This window comes from Gracilinanus agilis, chromosome 3 (assembly GCF_016433145.1).
Source record: "Gracilinanus agilis isolate LMUSP501 chromosome 3, AgileGrace, whole genome shotgun sequence".
NCBI classification, from domain to species: domain Eukaryota; kingdom Metazoa; phylum Chordata; class Mammalia; order Didelphimorphia; family Didelphidae; genus Gracilinanus; species Gracilinanus agilis.
Genome location: NC_058132.1, coordinates 19,017,710 through 19,023,636, shown reverse-complemented (window position 1 = coordinate 19,023,636; position 5,927 = coordinate 19,017,710). Strand labels below are relative to the sequence as shown.

Below are 5,927 nucleotides of genomic sequence, written 5' to 3'. Positions count from 1 at the left end.
GTGTGTGTGTGTGTGTGTGTGTGTGTGTGTGTGTGTGTGTGTGTGATTTTGCCTGTTTTAGGTATTGGTTTTCCCCAGTTCTCCAGGGTATATGTGATCCTTTTGTGAATTCCCATAGCATTTTATGTCTCCTAAGAATGTCCACACTCTGATTTGTATCCATGTATAATAAATACAAGAGATTATAAATTCTATGAAGGCAAGGATCCCTATCAGAGTCATCTTAATTCCTCTCAGTCTCTGGAACACTGCCTTACACAGACTCAGTGCTCAAAAAATGTAGTTGCAACAAATTGAATTCTATTCATTAAACAGTTCTTAAAGCACTTGTAGTATACATCATATTCAGCTTTGCACTGGGCCTATGACAAAAATGAAATGGCTACCCTCAATCAGCTTACTGTCTTCTGGATTCAGGTTGGTCCTTGCAACATTATTACTTATGAGAGGCACTGATTTCACATCTCTTCCCCTGATGAACCCCAGCCGACTGACCCCAGGGGCCTAGCTAGGAAGGTAGTGAGTGAGGTGGATGTGTCATGAATCTGGAACTTGGCTTAGGTTCCATTTTGGATAGCCTCTGTTGGCACTCTTTGGGTACGGGTTTCAAAGGTCTTGTTACTAGTTATTTAGCATTAGTATGTTCTACTTCAGTGTTGATTATTTCTATTGAATGTTTGTACAGAAATCACTTACTTTAAAAAAATAGTGATAATAAGATGTGTTGTAGATTTAATCTCTTTTTCCATTGATTATCTTAAATAGTTATCCAAAGAATATTCCTTCGAGATTCAGTTTGCATTATTTTTAATGATAAATTATTCTGTTGTATTTTTCAGGTGAGCCAGTCCAAAGAACACCAGCAATTCCTCACCTTCTTGCAAAGGCTCCTTGGGCCTTTGTTAGAGGCCTATAGCTCTGCTGCCATCTTCATCCATAACTTTAGTGGCCCGATTTCAGAACCAGAGTATCTGCAGAAGTTACATAAATACTTAATAACCAGAACAGAAAGGAATGTTGCTGTATATGGTATGTCAAGTCATTTTTTGAGTGTGTATGTGGGGGTGAAGTTGACGATAGAAATGGGGAAAGTAACTTTTATACTTTGATTTGTGAATATGATTTTAGATTGTTAGATTTAGAGATGGACCTTAGAGACATCTACCCCAACATACTTGCATCCCAGAGAGAGGGAGAGGCATGAATTAGTCAAGAAAGATGAAAACGACAGCAGAGCTAGACCTAGAATTCATCTCCTTACTCTCTGTAGGCTTGGGCTCTCTCCTTTCTGCCATGTAGTCTTTCTGCTGATACTGGAAATGCAATCATACCATGGTTGCCTCTTAACCTCAGTGTCTTTATTCCTCTTTTACACACAGCTGAGAGTGCTACATACTGTCTTGTGAAGAATGCAGTGAAAATCTTTAAGGACATTGGGGTAGGTATCCATTTCTGATATTGGAGAAAATTACTTTCAGTTTCATTCTATATGTATTTAGGTATAGCTATCACTTAAGCCACCCCTGCAGTGCTTTGGGTGGGGGTAGGGGTATGTATGCGTTTTCAGGGTGACAGACATTTGTGTATGATGATGTGTAAGGACAATTTTATAGACTGTTTTTTTGGCCCATAATCTTGCTCATTTCAAATCCTTTTTCTAAGACTTTTTGTAAATAACAAATCTACATGTACTTGGCACCACAGGGGAAAAAAATGTCTAAATTAGTGATTACATTTGATTTTTGCATTTAATTTTAAGATAAGATTATGGTCATTTCTATTAAGTGAGTATTACCATATGGCCTTACATTATACATGTGCCATTCAATGTTTTGTGTGTAAAATCAGTGAGAGGTGAGGGGTGAATGAAGATAGACTCCAAATCTATTGAAGCTTTAAGCCATTATTTTCAAGGCTTTGTTCTGAAGGTTATTTACTCACAGTTGAAAGTGTTTTAGGAACTGCAGACTTGGTACCTTGCATTTTAGTTTAAAAGAAACTAATGATTACATTTTTGATCTTGTTCTAATATCTCAAACTCTGAAATGCCTTGATGACAGTTTAAAAAATACTTGCCTGTTTGTGTACATAAAAACATCACATTAATATTGTAAAAAACATGGATAGAAAATGTTACACCTGTGTATGCAAAATGAAAGCCTCTTAAGAACAAGGATTTCCATCTTGTATCCCTAGCACCTGTTACAATATTTTTCCATAATAGATAGCTCATAAATTCAGTTGAATTTAGTCAAAGTAATAGACTGGCACAAAACTGTTTGTGTTCAAAGCAAGGATTAACATCCCCTTTACTTTTGCGTCTATGTGGTTACTGAAGAGGCTGAGCTCCAAGGGCCGAGTGGAATAGAGATAGAAAATGAGATACTGAACATGATCTGTTTCCTTCTTTCTTAGGTTTTCAAGGAGACAAAACAAAAGAGAATATCAATTTTGGAGTTAAGCAACACTTTTCTACCTCAGTGTAACCGGCAGAAACTACTGGAATATATTTTAAGCTTTGTTGTATTATAGAAGAATGGTAGCACTTTTGCTTAAAAAGGAAAATAAAGGGGGTGGGGAGGGTGAGGCCAGCACAGTCTCCAGGATTTCACTGGCCCAACAGTTGGAGGTGCCATTATGTGTAGGACCTTATCTGCCTGGATCTACTGGAAGACAAGTGCCTTCTTCCATCCATGGATTTGTGATAATCCTTCTTCAGTAATATAATAACCTACAGCGAACACTTGGATTTAGCCTCAATTTGCAAATCAAAATCAGTAGACTTAAAAATGAAATCTCAGCAAATTATTTTGGATTTTATTGAATAGCTCCATTTTAAATAACTACTTTTAAGGTCTAATTCCTGTTGTTTTGCAAAAAAAAAAAAAAAATGTAGTGGTAAGCAAAAGCCCCTGAGCTTGTTTAGCAAACATAGTGCTTTCAGCAAACCCACCAGGATTTAAGTGCTTTTAAAAATAAGTTTAAATCATCCAATTCACTCACTTTTTTACGCGCTCTAAAAAAATAGAATAATATAATTTTTCATATGTGCACCTTTCATCAGAAAGCTCTTTAAGAATTGAATGGGCTGATACAAATTGTAGCCTGGGATCAATGTTGTTTTCTTTAGGAGTCTGATATAAAAGTTGTTATAGAGCTGCATGAAATGAAATAATAGCTGAAATTAAAATTACTATAAATAACATAGCAGGGAATAAATCAAGTAGTCAGAGTTCAAAAGGAGCTGGCCAGGTATCTTTCACTTTTGCAAAAAGTGCCATTGAGTTTTATTGACCACAGTATACAACTGATCATTCAATTAGTGTTCAGGACCTCTTATTTTATATCTATATCCGCAAGGGGTGCACCTTGCATAGCATCGTGTCTTTTTACTTCTTTCTGAAGTATGAAGGAAATTGCCACATACTGAATTGTCCAGCATTGATTTATTTCTATAGCATTTGGGTGCTTCTTGGAAGACTCCCACCTAGCCATGGATTTAGCTTAACTTGCCTTCTCGTCAGGCGATGAGATCTGAGCCTACGGTGCTGTGGCTGGGAAGCCACTACCTTGTAACTCAGCTGCTTTGTGAAGTAATCATGCATGGACAACAGTTAGCTTTGTGAAAAATCCATGGTTCTTCAAAATTACAGGGAAACTACATGCCAAAACCTATCATGTTGAATTGTTATTGAGACCACATAGTGGGCAAATAATTATGAAAGGCTGTCTGTTTGTGAAGGGCACGTGCCATTTTGTTAGGAGACAGCATAATTGTACATTAATTGCACTAATGTTGATGTTCCCTTAAGGATAATGTGACATTAAAATGTTTTGTAATGGACTGCTGCTCATTATCTTCATTGGTATTATGAATTTAAGAGTTTTTTCCCCAGTGAATGTAGTGTATGTTTTTAAATCTAATGTAAAATTTACCAAGACTTGTTAATACTGATAACTTTGGCTTTAAACACTATTTAATAATATCTCTTGAAAGATCAGGGAATTTTGGAGATCTATTACTAACTGGCATTACACAAAACCTTTTACTTAAAATGCCCAACAGTGATGCTATAATCTTGTGATCCTTCATAGTTAAATTTCAAGTTAAATCACAAGTTATTCTTTAATAATTTTATGGAAAACTAAGCAAGTGGTTATTTTGATAGTAAACTAATCTGAAGGGTGTGCACCTTCCTTCCAGTCTCCTTTTGTTCCAAACCTCTGTTCTAGGGGATGTGATGATAAAATTCATATTTTAACATTCCAGTTTATTAACCAAGTTAGCAAGGAATGAACACATCCACATTGGGTAGGACACTACACTTGGAAGAAATACTTAGGGAAGCTTCCTTTTTTCTTGGTTTTGTATTACCTTGGGAATCAGACCTTTTAAAAAAAATCTTCTTAGGGGATTTGGGGTAGAAACCCAGGAAACTTTCCCCTTTTTTTAACCTCCTAATTTTCAATTTAAGACTTTGCCAGCTTTATTGTAGTTTGCTGGTGAGCTGATGTAGGAAGGTCCACTGCACAGCCACTGCAGTAGGGATCTGCTATGTAAAATTCAAGTCTGCTTTGAGGAATGAATAACAACTTCTCTTTTTGTTTCCTGTTGATACATTTAGATCCAACTTCCCCGTGTCTTTTGTAGAAGTCTAGTGAAATGCTTTGGAAAGTGCAGCAAATGATCTTGCCACTTAACTATAATTCACTGTGAGCATAATTATGCATGCTTTTTGTTATTAACAGGTGCTTTGAAAACTTTTTAAGGAAGAAAATCTCAACCAAAGTTACACTACTGCAGATGTACTGACACCAGAGATAAGTTTTAGAATATTGCACTATTCAATGCCTCAGCTACTGAAATATTTTTAGTTCATTTGAAGAGCTCCATCCCACTTGACTATAGCCAAAGCATCCTCTTTGCTAATAGAGATATTTTCTGCATACTTTCTTAAAGATGGTGGCTTCCATTTAAGGCTAAACAAACTAGGTGCTTGTAAATACTTTATTCTGGTTTACTCTACCGCATGCACTTATGTGAAACTGAAGTGCATGTCCTCTAGGGGGAGGCTGTGAATGAAGGACCGCTTAAGCAATATGAAACTTCACTCTTCTTAATGAAAATATCCTGTGTAATTCAGACTAACAGGGAAGGAATCACTTCTTTCCTTCTTAAAAACAAAACAGAATGAAATCTGTTGAATTAGAACAGAAAGTACTTTATAGATTTGGGAATGGAGACGGGTGAGGAGAATACTATCTGAATTTTAATTACTGTGAATTTAGATTATGAGCAGTTTGGGAAAGAATTAACTGTATTTTAGACATTTAAAAAAAATCAGTGATAAAGTAAATTAAAACTGAAGCAAAAGGTAAATTGCATGCATGTTATGTGATTGTGTTGCATATAATGGGTATATAATGTGAATGTGTGTGTGTATATAAATACAGCTATGTCTATATAGACACACACATATTTCCCCTGAAGCTAATAAGCACAGAAAACTACTGTGATATTGGGTTCCTAAAATGAAAAGCCTTTCTTTTGGAGGATAGGTCAAGGGTGGTTCATCTCAAAGATCTAGGATCTCTACTGGAAGTTCAGAGCTATTGCTCTGATTTGGGGCAAATGGCTAGATTCAGAATGAGGACCTAGACGTAAATATTGGTTGACATGTCTGAAGCAGGTTATTGCAAACAAGTAGTTCTAGAATTGAGATAGGATGGAACCTGTTCTTTGATTTTTGCTAATTCTAATTTGCTAAAGTTAGAGTGTAAAAATCAATTTGGTTCTTTTTAGGAACTGCAGACTTGGTATCTTGCAATTTAGTTTTAAAAAAAACTAATGATTACATTTCGAAAGAAATTTTTGACGTTCTTATATCTCAAACTCTGAAATGCCTTATTGGCAGTCTTTAAAATAC

At 35.9% G+C, this 5,927-nt stretch overlaps 1 long non-coding RNA gene across 1 annotated transcript; it reads left to right on the top strand.

Annotated features, from left to right (window-relative positions):
* Positions 1 to 843: 843 nt before the first annotated feature.
* Positions 844 to 3,844, top strand: LOC123242939. Its single transcript, XR_006505840.1, has 3 exons — positions 844 to 1,029; positions 1,380 to 1,438; positions 2,416 to 3,844. It is a non-coding gene; the product is annotated as an uncharacterized LOC123242939 (long non-coding RNA).
* Positions 3,845 to 5,927: the final 2,083 nt, after the last annotated feature.